The sequence below is a fragment of the Hyperolius riggenbachi genome, chromosome 8, assembly GCF_040937935.1.
Source record: "Hyperolius riggenbachi isolate aHypRig1 chromosome 8, aHypRig1.pri, whole genome shotgun sequence".
NCBI lineage: Eukaryota > Metazoa > Chordata > Amphibia > Anura > Hyperoliidae > Hyperolius > Hyperolius riggenbachi.
This window is the reverse complement of record NC_090653.1, coordinates 213,647,141-213,672,249: the sequence shown is the minus strand read 5'-3', so window position 1 is coordinate 213,672,249 and position 25,109 is coordinate 213,647,141. Positions and strand designations below refer to the sequence as shown.

At 44.0% G+C, this 25,109-nt stretch overlaps 1 long non-coding RNA gene across 1 annotated transcript in view; it reads left to right on the top strand.

Moving 5' to 3' along the window:
• LOC137527573 (uncharacterized) overlaps window positions 1-23,885 on the top strand; it is a 32,839-nt gene extending 8,954 nt beyond the window's left edge. The window contains exons 2-3 of the long non-coding RNA XR_011023184.1: window positions 8,059-8,135; window positions 23,678-23,885. This is a non-coding gene — a long non-coding RNA (uncharacterized lncRNA). The remainder of the gene's footprint in view (window positions 1-8,058; window positions 8,136-23,677) is intronic.
• The last annotated feature ends 1,224 nt before the right edge of the window (window positions 23,886-25,109 follow it).

Sequence of the window (25,109 nt, the reverse complement as noted above, 5' to 3'; positions counted from 1 at the left end):
GTTTTATTATTACGCAAAGAAAGCAGTTGTGCACACCATCAGAGTTCAGAGACGTTCCAGGCAAAGGGTGACCAATCCTGAAAGCTTAAGTACAGATGGCCGGCACCGTGCAATTGTTGCTGTAATCTTCTATTTATTCAGGATTGTCATAAAGAAACGATGTTTCGGAGCGCAGCTCCTTTATCAAGTAAATGATATCCTGACAAACATAGCTATCATCACATCCTTATATATCACTCCTACCCTGATTACACAGCCAATAGCAATACTGTATTCAAACCGACCAATCACCGCTCATTCTAAAGAGCGGACTAGATGGGGAACTGCTTACCAGGAAAAAGGAGCCAATGGTAGGGACGCCTACAGCCCATGTGACCAGACCTGCGGAAATGCGCGAAGCATGGGCGCATCATCACACGGAGAGCGCCCTTCATCCGCCCATCGACGTCACTGTAACGCCCACAGGTCAGCGGACCTGATGAGGAACAGGACGCCTATACATCATCACTGGTAAACACCAGTGAGACTGTGTCCAGTACACAGAAGCGCATCTAACAGACACGCCGCTTGCCAGCCCCGCTGGTGTTTACCAGTGATGACGTATAGGAGTCCTGTTCCCCATCAGGTCCGCTGACCTGTGGGCGTTACAGTGACATCGATGGGCGGAGGAAGGGCGCTCTCCGTGTGATGATGCGCCCATGCTTCCCGCATTTCCATTATTATTTATATAGTGCCATCTTCCGTAGAGCTGTACATATGTCTCCCTTCCCTCGCTCTCTATTTATTCATCCCTCCCTCCATCCATCCATCCATCATCTATACCTATCTATCTATCTATCTATCTATCTATCTATCTATCTATATTGAGAAGGGCGGTGTCATCTGGCTAAAGGGAGCCTAGAAGGGGAGTTGCCTATACTGAAGAGGTAGCATGTTCTACTACCTGTAATGGATGGGCTGCAGTTTACTACACTTTCATCTGTTTACTGCACTAACATTTGGCTACCTATACTTAACCTCCCTGGCGGTTTGTTAAAATCCGCCAGGGGGCAGCAAATACCTTTTTTTTTAATTTTTTTTTTCATGTAGCGAGACAATGTCTCGCTACATGATAGCCGCTGCTAGCATGATAGCATCCCCCCAGCCCCTCCGATCGCCTTCGTCGAACGGAGATCAAGAGATCCCGTTCAAAGAACGGGATCTCTTGGAGGGCTTCCCCCGTCGCCATGGCGACGGGGCGGGATGACGTCACCGACGTCATCGACGTCGTGACGTCAAAGGGGAATCCGATCCACCCCACAGCGCTGCCTGGCACTGATTGGCCAGGCAGCGCACGGGGTCTGGGGGGCGGCTGCGGCAACGGGTATAGCGGCGGATCGGCGGGTAGCGGCGGCGATCGGAGGTTACACGCAGCTAGCAAAGTGCTAGCTGCGTGTAACAAAAAAAAAATTATGCAAATCGGCCCAGCGGGGCCTGAGCGGTGCCTCCCGGCGGCATAGCCCGAGCTCAGCTCGGGCTTACCGCCAGGGAGGTTAAAGGGGGTGAGGCATCTGTCTAACTTTACGGAGTTGGGAACATCTCTGGCTACGTATGTGTGTGTGTGTGTGTGTGTGTGTGTGTGCGTGCGTGCGTGCGTGCGTGCGTGCGTGCGTGCGTGCAAAGAGAATGAAGGGGGCGCTCAGGGCGATGTGAAACCTAAGGCCGGCCCTGTATGGAAGTAATACCTGGTATAGTAAACGCTGATATAATAGCACTTCTGTTATAGTAATACTGTCTTTTGGCCCCTTCGGTATTCTGTATCCGGCTATAGTGAAAAGTGGGTGGGTGCATACATCATACATCAGTCGGAGAAACATGAGCCATGGTTGGTGGGCAGGCTGGCAGCCACCTGCAGCCTGTTCACTATCTGCACACTACTCTGCGGCAGCACCTTTGTGAATTACCTCAAAAGCACCAGCCGAAAAAAGTTCAGGTACATAAGGCCCCTTTAAAGTACCACAGCAGGACACACTGGTGATGCATTTTTGTTCAAGTCAGTTTAAATTTCCAGTTTTAAACTATTCAATTCATGGTCACTGTGCATATTTTCTGGGGGAAAAATGCATGCAGCAGTGGAATTTAAAGAACACAATGCAAGAAAAACATTGGATTTTAAATGATACCCGAAGTGACGTGACATGAGATAGACATGTGTATGTACAGTGCCTAGCACACAAACAACTATGCTGTGTTCCTTTTTTATTTCTCTGCCTGAAAGAGTTAAATATCAGGTATGTAAGTGGCTGACTCAGTCCTGACTCAGACAGGAAGTGACTACAGTGTGACCACTTTTTATCTCTTTCTTGCTCTCAGAAGCCATTTTCTGCTAGGAAAGTGTCTTATAGTTGGAATTTCTTATCAGTAAGGGTCACACTGTAGTCACTTCCTGTCTGAGTCAGGACTGAGTCAGCCACTTACATACCTGATATGTAACTCTTTGAGGCAGAGAAAGAAAAAAAGGAACACAGCATAGTTATTTGTGGGCTAGGCACTGTACATACACATGTCTATCTCATCATGTCACATGTCACTTCGGGTATTATTTAAAGGGACCCTGAGTGGTGGCAAATAAAAGAAAACTGGACTTACCTGGGGCTTCCTCCAGCCCAACGTAGCCCGCGAGGTCTCCCGGCATCCTCCTGGCCCCTTCCATGGTCCTGCTGGCGGCTCCAGTAATGTGGCGACTCCCGGTGAAGTCGCGCGTGCCCACCATCACGCTGATTGCTGTGAGAGTCCTGACTCCTGCGCATGGTTCAGTCTTTGGAGAACCGCACATGTGCAGGACTCTTACGCCCACCGGCGCACACCCGCGACTAAACCTGAACTCGCTGCATTACCGGATCTGCCAGCGGGACCATGGAAGGGACCAGGAGGATGCCAGGGGACCTTGCAGGCTACGGTGGTCTGGAGGAAGCCCCAGGTAAGTCCAGGGGGGGGGTTGTTGCTGTTTTTTTTTTTGCCACCGCTAAGGGTCCCTTTAAAGTGAACCACCAGACTAAAAATCTACTCAGCAGCACTGAAAAGGCTTGGTATTTCTTTAACAGTTTCACAGCATCAGAACTTTGTTTTTCTTACCCAAGCCTCATTTTTAGCTGCACAGAAGAAAACTGCCCTGGCATTTTTCCCCTGATGCTGTGCAAAGTATGATGGGATTTCTGATGTTGTTGTTCTCATTCTGTTGTTTTGGTGCATTTAAAAAAAATAAAAAAATTTGAATTTGAGATTTGAAGCCTAGCGTGCACAGGGGTGATCAGAACACAGGACAGTTGGAACTGTCTGTGTCTCATGCTCCCTGTCACCTCCTAAGAGATTATATGACCTATCTATTTTAATTAACATAACTAATGTAACTCAATGACAGTATGTTTGTTTATATATATACTATTTGTACCATTTGCAGTAGGGGGTAGGAAACAGGCAGGAAAACCTGGGGAGCTGCCTATACACTTTAATCTGTAGCAGGAACTGCAAGCATCCCATGCTGGAGAGAGGCTGAGGACTGGTGACAGGGATTGAGGACCACAGCTGTTCCTCTGCTCAGCCTGGACACCTGGAGGGAGGCGCTTGGAGGCAAAGTGACCCACATACAGGAGAAGATGGGAGCTGTGTGTGCGCACTGCCAATGAGACGGCTGCATTAGGCATGCTTGTGTCACATAAAGGATGCATTTAGGCTCTCATACAAAGCTGCACTGTACCTACTCATCAGCATCCCTTCCATACTAAAGAGCAGCATCGCCAGTCTAGTCACATCACACATTAGGTTGAAAGCTATCTGCACACAGGGAGCATCAGTAAGTTGTGCAGAGCAGCTGCAGAACTCCCATCTCTCAGTGCAGCAGAGGAGGGATGATGAGGAGTGAATGGGGGACATGCAGGCAGCAGAATATCACATGCACAGCGCTGTACTATGTGAAGTTGTATATCATGGAGAGGCGTGCACATTGCACACACCGCCCCCTCCTTTCCAAACACATGGCCCTGTGCTGCCTGGGTCACCCCCGAGATGTGGAACTCCCATTCTCTTATTCCTCACTAAAGATGTGGAAGCAGTTCAAACTCTCACCACCTCACCCCTACATCTTCATGGATCCCCCCAAAGATCCGTCACCGCCCCCATTTCACCCCCATAGTTACCAGTATCCCAGGATGCTCAACCACCTCCTTATCCTCTCACACACACACCAAGCAGGGCACGAGCACGTGACTAGGGCGGCCGTGCTCATTGGCTACAGGCAGTAGACTACCCCGCTCCCCCCCCCCACCGGGGTTAGACATGTTAAGGAGGGGGAGGTCAAGGGTTAAGGTTAGGAATTGAGGGGGAAGGTGAAGGGTTAGGGTTTAAAGTGAACCTTAAGCTAGGAAAAAAAATGAGTTTTACTCACTTGGGGCTTCTACCAGCCCCCTGCAGCAGTCCTGTGCCCTTGCAGTCACTCACTAATCCTCTGGTCCCCCGCTGCCATCTAGTTTCGTTTTTGCCATCAGGCCCGTCAGGACTGGCCATGCGTAGCTTTTTCCGCATTCCCGACTGTAATTAGCGCTATTGCGGGCCGCAACGCGTACAAAAATATGCGGTGCCGCATATCTATGCGTGCGTAATGCGTATTTTTGTCCGCAATAGCGCTAATTACAGTTGGGAATACGGAAAAAGCTACGCGTGGCCAGTCCTGACGGGCCTGTTGGCAAAAACGGAACTAGATGGCAGCGGGGGACCAGAGGATTAGTGAGTGGCTGCGAGGGCACAGGACTGCTGCAGGGGACTGGTAGAAGCCCCAGGTGAGTAAAACTCATTTTTTTTTCTGCCTTAAGTGTCTCTTTAAGGAGGGGGGGGGGGGGGTTAAGAGTTAGGAGATAAGGCTATGGGTTAAGTTAAAGAGAATCAGTAACAAAATGTTCAGCCTTATTTCTTCTATCCTATAAGTTCCTATACCTGTTCTAATGTGGTCTGGATTACTGCAGCCTTTTCTAGTTGCACTGTCTCTGTAATATATCTAATCTTCTTCTCTTTGTTAAGCTTTGTCAAACAGGGAGGAATGCACGGCCCTTGCAGGCTCTGTGTGCTTTGTTTACTCCTCACAGACTGCTCTCAGTTTCAGCTTGTCTGTGATGCAGTTTGTGAGGCTAAGGGGGAGGGAGCTGCCTGTCACATGCTGAGAAACTGTGAGAATCCCAGACTGAACTGCAGATAACTCACTATGTAATAAAAACTCATAGTATACTGCAATATATATATATATATATATATATATATATATATATATATATATATATATATATATATATATATATATATACAGCTGTGTTCAAAATATTCAAATTGAGTGTTTTGGCCAGTTTGACATTGATTTTGATCATTTTAGTCTTCTTGTTTACGATTAAATCAAAGAGGCACTTGTGAGTCAGACAAATATAACATAACATTTATAATGAAATAACCACAAATGTCTTTTCTGTGCTCACATCATTGTCAGTTTTATTCAGCCCCCAAGTGACATTCATTCTTAGTACTTAGTACAACATCCTTTTCCAGTTATTACAGCTTTTAAACATGAAGCATAGCTTGACACAAGTGTCTTGCAGCGATCTACGGGTATCTTAGCCCATTCTTCATGGGCAAAAGCCTCCAATTCAGTCACATTCTTAGGCTTGCGCGCTGCAACTGCTTTCTTTAAGTCCCACCAGAGAGGTTCTCAATCGTATTTAAGTCTGGTGACTGCGATGGCCACTCCAAAATGTTCCAGCCTTTAATCTGCAACCATGCTCTAGTGGACTTGGAGGTATGCTTGGGATCATTGTCCTGTTGAAAGGTCCAACGTCTCCCAAGCCTCAGGTTTGTGATGGACTGCATCACATTTTCATCCAATATCTCCTGGTCTTGAAGAGAATTCATGGTACCTTGCACATGCCGAAGCTTCCCTGTACCTGCAGAAGCAAAACAGCCACAAAGCATGATTGACCCCTCGCCATGCTTCACAGTAGGCAAGGTGTTCTTCATAGGCCTTGTTCTTCCTCCTCCACACATAGCGTTGATCTATGGGCCCAAACAATTCTAATTTTATTTCATCAGTCCACAGAACACTATCCCAAAACTTTCGTGGTTTGTCCACATGACTTTTGGCATACTGCAGTCAACTCTTCTTATTCTTTGACAAATATTTTTTCAGTTCCTCAGCAGTCACACGGGGACTTTTCTCCACTTTGCGCTTCAGGTAGCGCACAGCAGTCGAAGTCAGCATCTTCTTTCTGCCACGACCAGGTAGTGTTTCAACAGTGTCCTTTGCCTTGAATTTGCGAATGATGCTTCCTATGGTGTCTCTTGGTATGTTTAACATCTTTGCAATTTTCTTATAGCCATTGCCCTTCCTGTGAAGAGAAATCACCTCTTCTCTTGTCTTCCTGGACCATTCTCTTGACTTCAGCATGTTTGTAAACATACCAGTAAATGTCCAGAAGGAGCTGAGTATCACAGTTATTTTAAATCTGCCTAATTGGTGCTTATTATGCTTGATTGCTGCTCGTTAACATCCACAGGTGTTTTCAATACTTGATCGAAAACACTTGAATGAACCTCTGTTCTTAAGAGTCGTAGTCTTCAAGGGGTTGAATAATTTTTTTGAACACAACTGTATGTATATCTATCTATCTATATACACACACACACACACATATATTAGTGTGTGTGTGTGTGTGTGTGTGTATGTCTGTATGTATGTATGTATGTAATATATATATATATATATATATATATATATATATATATATATATACATACACACGCGGGATGCAAAAATTTGGGCACCGTTGTTAATCGTCATGAATTTCCTGTATAAATCGCTGGCTGTTACGATAAAAAATGTCAGTTAAATATATCATATAGGAGCCCAGTGATATTTGAGAAGTGAAATGAAGTTTATTGGATTTACAGAAAGTGTGCAATAATTGTTTAAACAAAATTAGGCAGGTGCATAAATTTGGGCACCACAAAAAAGAAATGAAATCAATATTTAGTAGATCCTCCTTTTGCAGAAATTACAGCCTCTAAACGCTTCCTGTAGGTTCCAATGAGAGTCTGGACTCTCTTTGAAGGTATTTTGGACCATTCCTCTTTACAAAACATCTCTAGTTCATTCAGTTTTGATGGCTTCCGAGCATGGACACCTCTCTTTATCTCACACCACAGATTTTTAATTATATTCAGGTCTGGTGACTAAGATGGGCATTCCAAAATGTTGTACTTGTTCCTCTGCATGAATGCCTTAGTGAATTTTGAGCAGTGTTTAGGATCGTTGTCTTATTGAAAGATCCAGCCCCGTTGTCAAAACTAAACTAGCTGGCGGCAGGGGACAGAAAGATCCACGAGTGACTGCGAGGACACGGGACGGCTGCAGGGGGCTGATAGAAGCCTCAGGTGAGTAAAACTGATTTTTTACCATTGGCTTACGTATCCCTTTAACTCCTAACCTTAGCCCTATCCTTTAACTGCCCTCCCCCATGCCTAAACCCCTAACCTGAACCTCTCCCCCCTCCTTAACTCCTAACCTTAGCTCTATTCTTTAACTGCCCCCCTCCCTTAACTCCAAACCTTAACCTCTCCCCCCTCCTTAACTCCTAGCCTTAATCCCCCTTCTCAACTCCTAACCTTAACCCAAACCTTTCCCCTCCCCAGGTGAGTAAAACTGTTTTTTGTTGTTGTTTTTTTTTTTACCATTGGCTTAAGTAACCCTTTAAGGAGGGGTTGAGGTTAAGGGTTAGAAGTTCAGGGTTAGGGGTTAACGGGAAGGGGGAGGTTAAGGTTTAGGTTAAGGAGGAGGGATGTTAAGGTTAGACGTTGAGGAGGTGAAAATAGGTTTTTTAAGGTTTTTTTTCACTTCAGTGTCACTTTAAACTTTTTTTTTAATCACTTTAGGTTTCTTTTAAAAATGTGTATCCTTTGGCACACTTTCATCCCAATGTATTTAGTTATACATCTATCCATTTCAAAAGATGACTTTACATTTATTCTTTATTATCTGCTTTGCAGTTAAAGAGCAACCATCTAAGACCTGTCAACGTTTGTCCAGACCTGAAAAGTGTCATACAGTGTCAATAATGGCAGCGGTATGTGCATGTGCCTTTCAGTAACTATTATGTTTCCTAGTAATTAACCTATTACGGGCCGCAGTAGTTGAAATCTACATCCTTATGGTGGCTGCTGCTCTGACAGGACATAGATTTCATCATAGCCACTGTGCGATCCCGCCGCTCTGCACCACCCCATCTGCGACCTGCTCATCAGTATGATGGCAGAGCTCTGTGAGCTGGTCAGGAGCCAATTTTATTGGCTCCCGACCACGTGATCACTGTGAACCAATCCCATTGGCTTACATTAATGGACAGGGTCAGGAGCCAATGAAGTAGGCTCCTGACCAGCACACAGAGCACTGCTGTCATAGCGACGACAGAGAGAGGGGCCTACGGCAATGGGAGAGGGGTGTGAGAACAGCGAGAACAGTGGGTATGTGCAGCAATTCGTTGGTAAGCACCGTTTTGTGGTACCAACAGACCTTGGTCCTTAGGGGGCCAGAGACTGCTGGTACACAAAGGATTAATTACCTTTCTTGAAGTGTTACCAGTGGATTGAGGTGGTACAGTTATTCCTGGGAGGGAAATTACTTTATTTCCACTCCTGCTTCCACGATGGGTTTCTGTGTCGACAGTGAAATTAATTTCACTTTACACTTCCTTAGTTAGAAAAGAATAATGAAATCTGACTAAAACCAAAACCTTTTTTTCCAGTTTTAGGTAGAATGGTGAAAGATTGCTACCCATATTAAAAGGAGATGCTTTCTCACTTAGTGTCTGAGCCCACTAAAGCAGTTGTGTCCGCTTTTAAGTTACACATCAATGCTACAGATGCTTAAAGCGGATAGAAGTGGACATAACTGTGTCAGTGGGCTCAGGCCCTTATTGTATTTGTAATACCTGTGAGTAGAACAGGAAATGAAAGAAAATCTCTTCAGGGACCCAGACATTAAAAATGTTTTTCTTTTCCAAAGTTGACCAGGGTTGGAGACTTTATAATGTCCCTGCTTTCATCCACCTTATGTTCCTGTCACAGATAGCAATCTTTCCCTACCCTATCTAAAAACTGATGAAAAAAAATTAAGTTTGCTCAGATTTGAATATTTATTTGTAGCTTAGAATTACTGTGGTGATGTCAGGGTCTACGTGGCCATATGAGTAGTCTCACAGCATACTCTAAATGGATGCTCAACTCATTTGGAAGAAGGAAATCATGTCAATAACAGATAGTCACTCTGACTTACCTAATGCGCTGCCCTTCACCATCAATGCATATCTGCCCTCTCACACCACTTCCTGGTTGTGTGTGGAATGCCCTGCTAATCCCCCACCCTGACCATAATGCTTGGCCAATCACCAGTAACGAGGTGTAAGTGTGGTTATATTGTGCGATCCAGAAGGGCATAGACAGCACTGTGATGGGCACACTTCTGCGCTGTGCATCAGTGCACTCTTACAATGCACCGCTGCATGCATTTCTGTGCACAACACAATGCTATTCCATTCTGGGCCCTTTTACACTTAATAGGTTCTAATATGTTGCATTGAGTTACGTTGCATTTTGGCATCCGCAAAAAAGCATGCAGCATCGCAAAAACGCAACGCATTCAAACACATTACGTGTAAAAGGTGCCAGGGCCGGTTCTCTCATGAAGCAACACATTTGCATCAGGCGCAGAGATTATAGGGGCTGCAGGTTTGTATTGTGTTTTTACACTTACAGCATGCAGTCAGAGTAGGAGGAGAAGCGAGAGGAGAGCGAGGTGGGGAAAAGCAGCTTGTTTGGCTGTGTGAGGAGTCTGACAGTGAGTGAGGAGGGGAGAGGCGGGAAAGCAGCATTATTTCATTTGACTTTCACAGCAGAAGGGAGGAGGTGGCACTTCTGTCCTGACAGAGGAAGAATGTATTGGCTGAGGGTGAGCAGTTTGTCACAGACTCACAGCCAGTTTACTATTGTGTTAAGCTGCAGCATGTCATGGGAACATTAAATGAAGCAGCGTAAATTGTGGGGTGCTGTGCGATCATTCCAAATTGTGTGTGTGTGTGTGTGGGGGGGGGGGGGGGCTTGGGGGATGCATCCTCACACATTTGCCTCAGGCTGCAAACAGTCTGGAGCTGGCCCTGCACAGTGCCATTGAATGGCTTCAGCACTGCAAGGCAGGAGCAATGTGTTTCTGTAAAATGTATAGCCACCTGCGTTCAGGGCTGGGCCGAGGCATAGGCTGGAGAGGCTCCAGCCTCAGGGCGCAGTGTAGGAGGGGGCGCACAATCCATTCAGCTGTTATTCCTAATTGTGTATTAAGCAGAAAGAAATAAGAAAAGGGGATGCATAGCAGTGACTGCAAGCCAGATAACCAGATATTAAGGTGTTGGGGAGGTTGTGGGCCCTGTGGCTCTCTTAGTCTAATAGCAATCTTTGGTTGACGGCTGGGGTGGGAGGGATGGAGGGGCGCACTTTGGTGTCTCAGCCTTGGGTGCTGGAGGACCTTGTCCCGGCTCTGCCTGCGTTGCACAGCAACATTATAGTGTACCTGGGCCTTAAATCATTTTCTTTTTTTAATGTGTCTAGCTTTGCTTGAGGGATGCTTACAAGCAGCTTAAATTACATACAGAGACTGATTTGCAATCTGTTCTTCAAAGTTCCTTCTCTTTTCTTCTTTTTGTTAATCTTCTTGCCCTGTATAAAGCACCCTATCACTCAACCTGCCATATGGGTGTTTCCATAAGGTGATTCCTCACTGATGACATCTAGCCAGGAAGAAACTGCACATACACTCTTTGCAGCAACGGCACTGATAGCTTTTCATGCAATGGAGTGGTCTGTCATTCCACTGAAAAGTAAAAGGTTGCTGACTCTTTGCCTGTTAGTGATGAAACATCAAACACTTCTGTTGCGAGCAATGCCACTGTTGCTAATGAAAAAGCATCTGGACAATTATGCATTGCAGAGTTCTCCACGCAAACAAGAAAAAGGGGTTTTCTAAAAACAAGTGCACAAAAACAGACCTGTTTTGCTGTAGATGGAAAGATACTGGCCTAGTTCACAGTGGTCAGTTGCATAACGCATGCATTATGAGTTTGAACTGCAGTGTAGACTCAACATAGACTTTAATACAAAGCCTGCATGCAGCGAGTAGAATAACGCTATCAGTTATAACTCAACTACTGTGAACAGCCCAATAGAACCATTGGGAAGACACCTTTTTAAAAATAGGTCCCTAAAAGTCATCCATATTTTTTCCTTTTTATCTGGCCTGGGTACTTTTACAAACTGCAGAAGCTGTGCAGTATCAGCAAGATTGTGGGAAGTATTATTTTGTTTTTAGCAAGAGTAACAAGCTTATCTCAGCATGCAAATAAAAGCTCAATGGTATCATCCTGATTCAAAAATTCTTGCTCATGCAAATAATATAAATCATCCCATTTTGGATAAGATAAGGACACTGTGACCGGAAGGTAATTGAATCCCCCTACCTTTGAAGAGTTTACATAGTGATGTAAGCCTGTTGTCTAGGTGATGTTTGGTGTGGGAGGGACAGTAAGCTGTGGCAGTAGGGAGGGAAAATTAACACTGAGCTGGGTTAAAATAAAAAAAAAAAGGGCAGAAGTGATGTCACTTTTGGCATCACAGGGAAACAGTAAAGAGGGAAACCAGCAGAAATATTATTTTCTTTTTTTCATATATCTGTACTAAATCAGTAATTTTGTATTGGATGATTTTTTAAGGTTAATATGGAGTTTCATCCCACTTTAATGATCTCACTTTCCTAAAGGACCAAGTACAGTAGCAGTGGCACCAACTGCTTTACATCACTCACCACTGCTGTCTAAAATGGGTCTTAAATACAGTAGTGCTAATATATTGCACTATTAGTTATCTTGTACTGTTGGCTAATTCTCCATTTTAAGACCTTTCTAAGCACACTTCCCTGCCATCTTCACTTCCTTCTACAACACAAAATATGAACTCTACATCTACTGTATGAACTTGCCCCAGGTAAGTTATTCAGATCATATTGTAGCTGGAGGTGCATCATAAAAACTCAGGAATTGTCATTTTTAGAAGATCACAATGACAGCATAGATAGCTCTATAATGCAAGCTGTTCTTTAGATATCAGTACTCTGATGACCTCAGATAGTTAATAAGATGTACAGTATCTCAACACATCAGTCAGTGCTCAGAATGGAAGACATAAAGTATAATTCAGATACACAGATAACAAATTGAAGCCCTAGTTCACCTTTCTGGTTGTTCACTGTTAGTAATAGTGAATAAGGACAATGATGCAGTTTTCATCTTTGATGAAGCAGTTCATGAGAAATTCCTACTGTGAACCACATGACACAGAAACCCAAAGTGTGGGGCTTCCAGATGTGTGAGAGATGCTTTCTCTGTACAGAGCCATAATTTGACTCCATCCACCTCTTTCCTGTACTGCTGAGAGATTAACTCTTTGTCTCCAGCACTGCAGCTACAATTCTGCATGGATCCACACTGCCCCCTGTATAATAAAGCATTTATCCTTTTTCATACACTCTTCCCTGTGGGTTTATGAAACCCACATGTATCTCTGCCCAAAAAAACCCTATCTGCTCTTATTTATCATTTTCATACAGATACTGGGGAAGAAAAATGCTTTATTACAGAATGAGTAGAGAGGGACTAGACCAGGCATGGGCAAACTTGGCCCTCCAGCTGTTACGGAACTACAAGTCCCACAATGCATTTGCCTTTATGAGTCATGACTGTGGCTGTCAGACTCCTGCAATGCATTGTGGGACTTGTAGTTCCATAACAGCTGGAGGGCCAAGTTTGCCCATGCCTGGACTAGACCGTAATTGAAGTTGAAATGTTTTTGAGCTGCAGTGCTGGCCACAAAACGGTCATCTTTCAGCAGCAGTACAGAGGAGGTGGGCGGTGTCAGCTCTGTTCACAGTGAAAGACTAATTGGTGCCCTCTCCAAGCTCCTCCCTGATAACCTCCTGTGAGTAATGATGGCACAGAGGGAGGACTTTGACAAAATCCAAACTGCTGTTTATTCCTTCCAAGAAATACATATCATTCTGAGTTCATACAGAATTATGCAAATGTTGTATGCAAATTTCTGCTTGAAAATGGACCAATTGACTTTCACCTTGATGGGAGTTCATTTTCAAGGTGCACATATTTGCACACATAATTTGCATAATTCTGCATCAACTCAGAATTCTTTGCATCTCATTGACAATCCCTACTGAACACTCTGGTGAAAAAGTTTAGCACTCTTTACCTGCAAAAATCCTGTTGCTGTGCATGTGCCATCACTTCTGTGAAGTGTAGAAAACGATTCAATTTAAAATCCGGTTACATCATTTAATGACATGGTAGATAGATAAGCTCTGAAAGGCTTGATCAAGCCTTAGAAAGTACACAGGAGAAGAATTTGACATTCTCAGCTAGAAATGTATCGTGCATTGTGAATAGCTGCCACGCTGGGGATTTAGATCTAAATAATGACGCCCAATGTATGCTCCTGCACAATGGAAGTCCACATAAGGTGTATTTGGCTATTTTATTTAGCTTTTATCTGGACACTGTCACCCCTGATCTGACTTCCTCTTTTTGCCTGCCTGTAAAGCCTGTTTCTTTATTTATGCTCGGCAGATTATGCTTTGGCTGTTGTACTGACAAGTGTCAGCATATACTTTCCTGCTGTTGAGATATCATGTAATCTAGTCAAGAGGTTATTTATTATATGTGTGAAATGCCAGTTTCTTCTCCTTATGTTTCTTGTCTCCTTATGTGATGTATTTTGATAAGTAGTACAGCATGGTGAACAGTCACCATTTGGTAGCACTTTCTTATACGTATATATCAAATTTCACTATGTATTGCATTACCGTAGATCAAGCCGTCCTTCCTTACACTGCTGGCTACTATCAAGGTCATTTGGGAGGGGGATCTACGTTTCAGCTTTGCTTGCACTATCATAGCAGAATGAGAGCAGTTGCATTCACTACATCCAAGGAGCGACTTGCAGTACATTAAAATGCAAAGTTATCCTCTATTGTTCCATCAGGGTTGTTAGAAAGCGTCTTCTCATTCTAACTGTTTTACAATACTTCATTATGTTCACCCTGAATTAATGAATGAAACTGAAAACCTGCTGCATGAATAACAATGCTGACAAACTAGAGATTTTCTTTATGATTAATTTCTCATTTTATGTAAGTATGGAAATACTAATCAATGATTTCCAGCATTACACTCTTTTTTTGTGTTACATCATCACTCTGCCCTGATAATATCCTTTTTTAACCTTTGTATTGAAGCCTCCAATGGGAGTTTTTCTGTAAAATATGTCTCTGGCTATCTCTGCAGTATTGTGCCTTAATCTCTCCCCAGTATCTGTGGCACATGTGTCTGTGTTCCTCCCCGTGGGGCCTATAACTGAATTGCAGGCTCATGAATACACATTTAGTCCTGTAGTGTATTTATTAAATATTTTAAATGCATGAGGCTAGGTTCACAGTGGGATGTTGCGGAGCCGCGTTCTAAAGTCTTATAATGCAGCTTACTGCACTGCAATGATAAGCCTATGGGACGTTCACAGTGCGTCGTTAGCATCGCATTGTAACGTGTAGCATTATGGTAACGCACTGCTGCAGTGCGTTACCTCTAAACGCACATGTTTCCAGGTACAGGGAAGCATACTTTTCATTGCCTGTATGCTTTAAGATGGGTACACACATCAGATGAAAGTCTTTGGAAACTGAAAGATCACAGACCAATTGTACCCCCTTCCATGTAGTATGAGAGCCATACCTACACAGTCTATTCTATTGAGCTGAACTCCCCATCAGATAAAATCTTTGCAAGATGCTGCACACACAGATGCTGTACACACGCAACAGATCAGTATCTGCAAAAGATCAGCTCCTGCAAAATATCTGTTCCTGCAAAATGCATTCATAGTCTATGAGATCTGCAGATCATCATACACACCTTGTTTAACTGACATTCATCTGCAGATCAGACAATTATCTGCCGATCTGAAGATCCATCCTGGTGGATCTGATCTGCAGACGAATATCTGTTAAACAAGGTGTGTATGAGATCTGCAGATATCATAGACTATAAATGCATTTTACAGGAGCTGATCTTTTGCAGATAGTGATCTTTTGAATGTGTACAGCATCTTTGTGTGCAGCATCTTGTAAAGATTTTTATCTGATGGGGAGTTCAGCTCAATAGAATAGACTGTGTAGAGTATGGCCCTCATACTACATGGAAGGGGGTAAAATTGGTCTGTGATCTTTCATTTTCCAAAGACTTTTATCTGAAGTGTGTACCCACCTTTACTGTACCTGCTGTATGCAACGGTAATGCAGCATTAATGTGCGCCACCACCTTTTTTTTGCGTTGTGTTGCAATGCTGCGTTGCAATTTTAACATCGCATTACAAGGTAATGTCCCACTGTAAACCTAGCCTTAGAATAAATACCTACAGTATATAACACCTGTCTCTATATTGTTTTCTTAGGGCCAGTGCACACCAAAAACCTCTAGCAGATCTGCAATACACTAGAGGTTTTTGAAGCAGATTTCAGAGCGATTCTATGCATGTTTTCTAAACATGCCTAGCATTTTTCGGAGCTTTTTTGTGTGGAAGAATTTAAATATTGTTACAGTAAAGTGGTTACTGAACAGCTTCTGTAACAAAAACGCCTGGAAAACCGCTCTGATCTAGCATTTTTCAGAGCGGTTTTCCACTTTCCTATACTTTAACATTGAGGCAGAAACGCCTCAGAAATCTAAAAAATGCTGCAGCCCCCGAGTTTGCGTTAGTGGAAAAAAAACGAACCGCCCTGGTGTGCACCATCTTATTCACTTTCATTAGCCAAGTGGTTTTCCCCCTGCAAGCATTTAAAAAAAAACGCTCCAGAACCGTGTGCACCAGCCCTTATAATGTTTTTACAGCAGGACTCGGACTGAGAGAGGGAGGGACCGCATTGTGAGCTAGTCAGACCCAAATGAAGGGCAGTCCAGTGTCTTTGCTTAGGGGGTTGCTTTAGAGAATAAGATGTAGTCAAGGGAGCTGTTGATGTAGATCTGCACAGATAGAACAACGTGTCTTTGAAGCTTTTTATACCTCTAAAAGATACAGAGTTTGTATCCACAACTAAACAAAAGAAAATACTTTTACCAACCACCAAAAATGGTTAGCAGCTGCTTTCGTATAAGAATTCTACAAATGAAAAGAAGGGCACACGTGCATCTGATGGGTCATGTTGTGCACAACTTACCAGTGGAGTGCGCAAAGCAGTAGCAGGGCTGGTATTTCCATATGAGCAAACTAGACATGGACAATTTCCCAGGGCTGTAAGTGTAAAGTGAGCCCCAGTGCCCCTGTTGAGCAACTCAACTCTTCTGCTGGCACGCTCCTTCATCACTCTTGCTCTCTGTCTTCATGCTTTGCTGGGCTTCTCAGTGACCCAGCGGCATGTTACATGTGCCAAGTCACTGAGAAGAGGCACCAATGGGGATGAAGATGTTGAGCATCCTGACTGATGGAGATGGGCACTGGCAGCTGAAGAGTGTCTCTGCTGTGGACCACTAGAGGACCACGATGCACCTGAATGAGTAGGGTTGACGTAAAGGATTCGCCAGCCAGCTCTGTGGCACTGGGGAAAAGAGGGGGGGGGGGGGGGGAGACACAGATACAAAGGGGCCTAATACCACTTATGGGGAGGTTCATGTTATTGTTGCCCAGGGCCCCATTAAGCTTCGGATCTGAGCAGTAGGGTTATAAATTCGAGGAATTCAAAATAGAAATTAATTGAAAGTATAGTTACAGCCCCCAGGCCTTCTATTAGACAAGCCTGCACTACTGCATAGTAGTACAGGTCAAAGACTGGTAGCAGCTGCATCAGCGCTGTCTGTGTCATGGTGAGATTTAGGCTATTTTTACACATGGGCATTGCGTTGTACAACCTGTAAATACAGGAGTGTGATGGAATGGAGGGGAAAGGCCACCAAATCATGTGCTATAATGTGTGTTGCGATGCATAAAGTGAAGCATACAGTACATGTAAAGTACACTAATGTACAGCCGTAAATGCGCATGTTGTCCGGTACCCCATAGCATGCCTCACATTAGTCTAACGGATTTCGTTTTAATTTGTGCCCTCACTCTAAAAATTCTGTCACTTCCGGCCTTAGAACCTGGGAACTAATAATGTGACTGGCGTTGGTATCTCAAGAATTGTCATTTACCAAGTCATGAGCCTTGACTACTATAATGTTAGGGAATTGTTAACTATAGCAATAAAACAACATGCTATTCTGCATATAAAACTTTCAAACCAGGTCTAGAAGATGATTATTTCATTTAAAATGCTTCATATGTTCCTAATTATATTATAACAGTCATATTTTTATGACATACTTACTACTTACTGTTTTTATTACTTTCGCCTGTGCAGAACACTATCAACAACCATCTATGTTTTAGTACCTTACAGCAGAACTTCACAACATGCTGTAGTAACATAGTGCTAGTAACTCCAGTTTTATTTCTTATTTTTTGGTTTCTGCTGATTTAACTTTATCTCATGATTCACTAGAAAGAATATGAAAATATGGACAACACACTGTGCTGGTGTATGCATCCAACACAGAGCCACTTTATTTGTCCCAAAACAATGGAATACAGTACAGTCCCATGTGTACCTAACCCTGCTCCTAAAAACATGAATCGGTGGGACTCCAAGACCCTAATGCTACTGCTACTGCTAACTTTTGGACCGGTCCCAGCAACACACGTCACACAGCCATACACACCATCTGGCAAGCAAATTCCTGAATATGCTGAGTCCAATGGCACTTCCATTTTGTAATGCTGAATATAGCAACTGCTGTGTGGGTATGACACTCTCACCGATCCTGTAGCTGATGGCAGCTACTGTCAGAGATGCCGAGCGAGGGTGGTGTGGTCAGTGGGGTGATGGTGTAGTCAGATGTAGTGCAGTGCTGCCGGAGCTCCGTAACTCAACAGCATGTGGGTCCTGGAGTCCAGCCAGTTCCGCCTCCTTTCATACTTTTATGTTTCGCCCAATAGCCTTTGTTCAGTTCCTGCAGACTGAACTTCCTGCAGTCTTGAAAAAACCCTTGTTATTGGGCGAAACATGTTCAGCTGCGCTGCACCCCACGCCACACACACACATACAAAGCACTGTGCTAATTGCTGATGGGTACAGGTGCTCATTCGATACTCCTCTTGTCCAGAAATGAATGACTCATCACAGTGTGACTTCTGGCGAAGTCGCCCCCAGCTCAATAAAGCGCCCGTCATTGTAAGCATCCTGCACATCTGCGGTTCTGTTTTTCGAGAACTACGCTTGCGCAGGACGCTAACAACAATAGGCGCATGATCGAGCCGGGAGTGTGGACAGCCAGGCCGTGCATGTGCAGTTGTGCACGACTTTGCCCAAAGTCGCCAGGCTAACAGGGCCGCCAGTGGGACCACGGAGGGGACCAAGAGGATGCCGAGTTCAGATTTTCATTTTAACGGTCTGCTCGGGGTCCTTTTAAAGTTATAAAGTATTTCACAATTCAACCCCATTTGGAAAAGACACAGAGCACTGTTCCCCATGTCTCTCCCTGGTTTTTCCAGCTACTATGTATGGCAGTCAGGCGCAGCTCATGCTTAGCAGATTAAAAAAAAAAACAAGAAAAGCCTCCCTCACTTCAAAACCTACTTTGCTAGCACCTGAAAAAATGCTTCAGCTTTGTGGTAACTGAGCTGACAAACAGACTGCCACATCAGATAATGAGCAGAGTCACAGCGCACCTGCTCGCTCATGAGATAAGTCTTACATTACTTTTGTGAAACAGCATCCAGTAAGGTGCGATAATCTTACCAGACTTTACTGAATCCCTTCAAGTATCTGTTAGTCACAAAAATACATTATGTACTTTAGGTGTTGTGTCTTTACAGTAATACTGTACACTAAAAGGAAATTGTCAGTGGACAGAACAGTATATATAGATTATTAATAATACAACTCATGTCCTCGTTTACTATTTGTATATGCTTGTCGAGGTGAATGGTTGAGGTAAACCATTCAATGCATACTAGACTAGAGTGTGTGTGTGTGTGTGTGGGGGGGGGGGGGGGGTGGCCACGGGTCGTGAGGCTTGAGCAACTATCCAGTAGCATTTTTATTGAATCATGAGAGCAAAGGGTGTTCCTGGAACAGGTTGAGGAGAAGCTCTTTGCTAATAGGTCCCTTAGCAGAGATTGCACCATCCTTTAGAAAGTATACTGGCACAGTGACACCTGATAGTGTACTAGTTAAGGGCTCTGCTCCTGACACGAGGCCAGGGTTCAAATCTCTACTCGACCTGTACAGTAATCCAGCACCTATTCAGTAAGGAACCCTTGGGCAAGACTCCCTAATACTGCTACTGCCTACTAAGCGCGCCTGAGTGGCTGCTGTTCAAGTGCTTTGAGTCCACCAGTAGAAAAACGCTGTATGAATGTTATTTGCCCTGTCTGCATCTTACTGATGAAGATCTTGCTACACTACGTGATCTAGAAGAACTCTACAATGAGGGTAACACAGAGGAGACAAGTGAGCTGCCCACATCGACACAATCTGTAGGAGTGTCGGATCACACTGTATCTGTGTTCCCCCCCCCCCCCCCCCCTTTACCCTCCTGAATTCACAGTTTCGTAACAAATCTAAAAAATTCCCACCACTGACGACTACTGTTGGGTTGAAATCCTTTATAAGAGCTGTGAAACGTGATATTATGCTGCTTGACGTCCCTGGGCTGGTTACCTCGAATCTGACTCATGACGAGATTGATGTGCTCGTCTGGTTAAAGGGACACATCGATTGGACCATATGCGCTGCGTAATATGTTGGCGCTTTATAAATACAATAAATAAAATAAATAAATAAAGCCATCCGATAAGGGTGGCAATGTGGTCCTGATGACCACATTTGATTATCAGAAGATGTGCCTCGATCTCCTGGGCCGCCCGGGGTGCTATCTGAGGGTCTCCCTATCTAGGCTTACACCTGCAATGGTTGAACGTGAGGTGCTTGTCGATGGAGCTTTTAAAGATGGTATTATTGATGAACAAATAAGGACATTTCTGAAGGTGGTGGACCCTATTGTCCCCACCTTCTATGCATTACCTAAAGTACATAAACACCTACCCAATCCACCGGGAAGACCAATAGTGTATAGTAGAGGCGCATTTACAGAAAAAGTAAGTATCTACATCGACAGGCACCTCCAGTCCCATGTACAGAGCCTCCCTTCTTATGTAAAAGACACTGCACAACTTTTGTGTGTGTTAGATGGGTTATCAGTGCCTTCTTGCACCTTGCTTGTGTCCCTGAATGTGGAGGCCCTCTATACTAGCATCCCGCATGACAGGGGGATCGAGGCAGTGGCCGTATTTCTGAATGAATGCGCTTGTACGGAGACACAACATAATAACTTTGTGTTGGGTCTATTGAAATTACTACTCACTAACAACATTTTTGTATTTGATGGGGCCCACTACCTCCAGGTGCAAGGCGCAGCGATGGGCACAACGTGTGCCCCATCCTATGCTAACCTGTACCTGGGAGGTGGGAACACTGTATTTTCGCGGACAAGACGCTCGCGTTGTACCTGTGCCATATTTTGTCATGGCACAGGTACACCGACGACATTCTCATCCTGTGGACCGGCACAAGCAATGAGCTAATAGAGTTTGTGGACAAACTGAATCAGAATGCCCGCAATCTGTCATTTACAATGGCCTGCAATCCTGGATCGATCCCTTTCCTAGACATACAGATTTCTATTGACAGTAATGGACAGCTTGTTACGAATCTATATAGAAAGGAGACAGCTACCAATGCTTTGCTGCATGCTACAGGTTTCCATCCCTCTCATACCATTAGAGGGATTCCCACTGGACAATATATGAGGGTTAGGAGGAATTGTTCCTCCGATATAGACTTTCGGACACAAGCTGATAATCTGCGCACTCGGTGTCGCAATAGGGGTTATCCGGACGGTATACTCCGACGAGCATTCAATAAGGTCAGGAAAAGGGATCGGTCCAGTCTCCTAGGACAGTGTTTCTCAACATTTTATTGGTATGTACCCGTTTTAAAACCCTGTACTCACCAAGTACCCCTTAGCATAGTAAACATCACAAGTACCCCTTGACAAATATATATTTAAAGCTAGTACATGATAATTGGTTCTAAACTATTTCCAAGCCTTTACTATTGCTTTTAAATAGCTAAAACACGAATTTGGTGTTGTTTAAATAGGATTTATCATTTTCTACAACTCTAAATTTGTTATTCTTGGTTAAGTATATAAAGCCTGAGTACCCCCTGGAACCATCAGAAGTACCCCCTGGGGTACGCGTACCACACGTTGAGAACCTAGGTCCTAGGACAACGTTCCAATAGTCAATCCGTGTGACAGAATTCTGAACTACGCTTTGTGACACGGTATTGCGCCCAGCACTCCAGAATGACCCTGCAATAGGCCATGGTCGATTGTTTCCAATCGACCATGTGTCACGTTTAGAAGGGCAAAAACGTTGCGTGATACCCTGGTAAAAAGTCACTTTGGGGGGGGGGGGGTCAACCCATGACGTCACTGCATAGTTTTGGGCACCTACACTTGTGGTGGTTGCCCGTATTGTCGATACATGAAAGTGGGCAGGTCGGTTGCCGTGCCCAATGGTGATCCAAACCCTAAAACATTATGTAAATTGTCAAATTGAACTTGTGGTCTATTTGCTATTATGCCCCTGTGGGGATTTTTACATAGGCAAAACTAAAAGACCTTTGTGGAGGAGGGTATCTGAACATATACAAAATGTTTGCAATAAAGAATCCCTTACCCCCATTGCCCGACGTGTGAGACAATGTCGCACATGTATGGGCAATGGATTACGGTTTGTGGGGTTGGATAGTATCCCTGGGACAATCTGAGGGGGCCATTTTGACCGTCTACTCCTTCAAAGAGAAACGAGATGGATTTATAATCTCAAGGAGTGTAAGTCTCCGGGCCATAATGAGACGTTCAGTTTTGCCCATTTTCTGCCCATGTAGTCCTTGGTTGATGACCTGCTGGTGTATATTTGTACGATCATCTCCCCTCGTTGGAGTTCGCGGTTGCTGCGAGGCCTGGACACGTTGCCCTCCCTCTGTGGCCATATGATGGGCCTTTTTTTGATGTTTGTATGCACATTGTTTTTGCCTTGTGCATATACACTGTGCATATCCCATAGACGGTTCACTTTTTTAGTGAGCCAAAGGGAATATTATAAATAAGGTTTTTTGTCCATATATACCTCTTTTTTCATGCCCTGCACTAACATGTAGACATCCATGATGGTTTCTACCTGCCGTATAGGCTTGATTGTTGGAATGCGTATGTAATGTGGTAATGGTACTGGTGGGCCACCGTGGGGCTGTAATCGTGCTATGGCTGGATTGGTGTGACGTGACGGTGGACAGCAGTGGTTTCATTTCCTCCTTGTTGCACCGCACGCGTCATTTCCGATCCGGGTACGCACTTCCGCCGCTCCCCGCTTGGCCGCACAGATACATTTGAGTATGTGGATCGACTGTTGAGGACACGCCTTCTGATGACGCCGTAAGGACGGCAAAACATGTAAAGGCTGTGCCTCCATGAGACGCCATCCCATCCTGCGAACTTCACTCACAGCTACACCATAGCAGGACCCCCCTGCAGGGATTCACTTGTGCAGCACGCAGCCTGAACTTTTCATATCTGGATGGTAAAGCCACACTTTTAACACACAAGAGATGAGGCTCCTTACTCTCTGGCCGGTAGCATACAAGGACTTCCTGATACCTATGGTGCTGAGAGAACTGCTTTTTCTGGATGTACCAGATGACACTTACACATGATCTGCTCAAGCTCCCATCAAGTAATGACGACGGAGTGGTGATACACTGTGTTTCAAATTATTTATCCTATATATGGACGTCAAGTTGTCTGTTGGTCATGCTACTGAACTTGTCTTGTCTGCATACGCTGTGTAACATCCCGGCTTGTTTATACATCTGCTGGTTGCTTCATCTCCCTGCATTGGTGCTACTAATACAGCTGGTCTTTGCTTTGGACTGTCCCAGCCATCTTTCCCCTGTCACAGTTTTTTTGATTTTTTATTGTGAGCTGACTTTTTTCATCTGTGTCTGGACAGTGGAATGCATGTTTGGTTGTGTGGTGGGCAATAGCGTGAGGGGATGGCCATCTCATGATGTTTTTAAAAAAAATTCTGTAGTTTAGGTATATTGTTATGTTGAATAAAGTTATATCCTATAGCATTAATCATGGTCTTTGTGACTATATTTTGTATTTGAGAACTTGTGCACCTGTGGGTCATTACATCTCCGCTTCATTGTGTATGATGTGTAAAACTGATTTTTATGTTCCATGTACTTTACATTTTCAGAATAGCACCTGGAACAGTCCATATATCTCTGATTATCAGACTTTTAGTGGATGTGGCTTACTTGTATATTATTTTTGAATAGGTGGTGTGTCAGACAATATTACTGGACATTACACTTCCATGTGCAGAGAGCTGTTCTGCACGAGAATAAGGGAGTCTTTACCCAGACTGGAATGACAGCTGAAGACAAGATAAGGATCAAGTTCTTTTAGTCACTCATACAGTGGACTTTGTTCTTAAATGTAATGAGTATCTCTCTGCTTTGTGTTTTGAAACAGAACAATAAACATGTCCTCCCTCAGTTCATGTCTTAATCTCTCTGTATCTGGAAAGGACATTAGTTTCCCCATAGTGGTCCACCAATATATGTGTGCAAAAACTAGTAATAGCAGAACCTCAACAATGTCAAGACATGCAGTCGGAGCAAGTTCTGAACTGGTTTGACAAGAGATTTTGGATGACACTGGCATGATAGAAGTCAGCGAAGCTTCACACCCTCATAATGAAAACACTTAGGGATCCTCCGTGAAAGACAATGCTTCCTATGTAGGTTAGGAGTCACATAGACTGGTTTCAACATGGCAAGAGCTCCACATACTAGTGATTCATGTGGGCTGCTCATCTTTACAGCAATGTTGTGTTCTGAGCAATCAGGTTAAACCGGTCATAAATATTCACCTTCTACCTATAACTAGAGTTTCTATAGATAAGACTTACACTGGACACACCTAGTCTGAACGTCTCATTCTTGCTGTTGTTATGTACTGTGTATTCATTGTGTTTGCAGCTGCAAGTCAGCTTTTATGTATTTTCCAGGTAGGTTAATAAGGTGGTCAACAATAAACCTGAGAAGTAGACAAAGACATTATTTTATCATTGTCTACTGCTCAGAATTATTGTTGACCACTTAATTAACCTACCTGGCAGGCTGGCAGATACTGACTAAATACATAAAAGCCGACTTGAAGTTTATAAATTATGTATTTTATGCATGCTTTAATTTATTTTTTATGGACAGCTCTGTATATAGCTAACAGAGCATTTAGCACACATACTGCATGGCGGTACAGGGGAATTTTAACTGTTGCACTTACTTTCTGTGTCATATTAAGTGATGGTCGTAATAGCAATTAAGAATAGTACCTTATTTTTCTGTAATGAAGTACTGTGTATGTATGTATATATATATATATATATATATATATATATATATATATATATATGCAGATAAGCAACCCCACGTATAAGCCTACTCCCCCACTTTGTGCCTTAAATATAGGGCAAAAGCCCAATGAGCCCCCGTAGTCCCCCATGTAGAGTATGTGACTGCAGTGAGCCTGGAGCTCTAGTAACCAATACAGAAGTGAGTGTGGATGCAGGTAGATATTCATGCTGCCGCACGGGTCTATGCCAGCTCTGCATGGGGGGAGAGGCTTAAAGATGGATTGTCAGCCACAAAATCAAATTCCATATACCCACTGCTCTGTGTTCATTACGCAGCCTGGAACCTTACC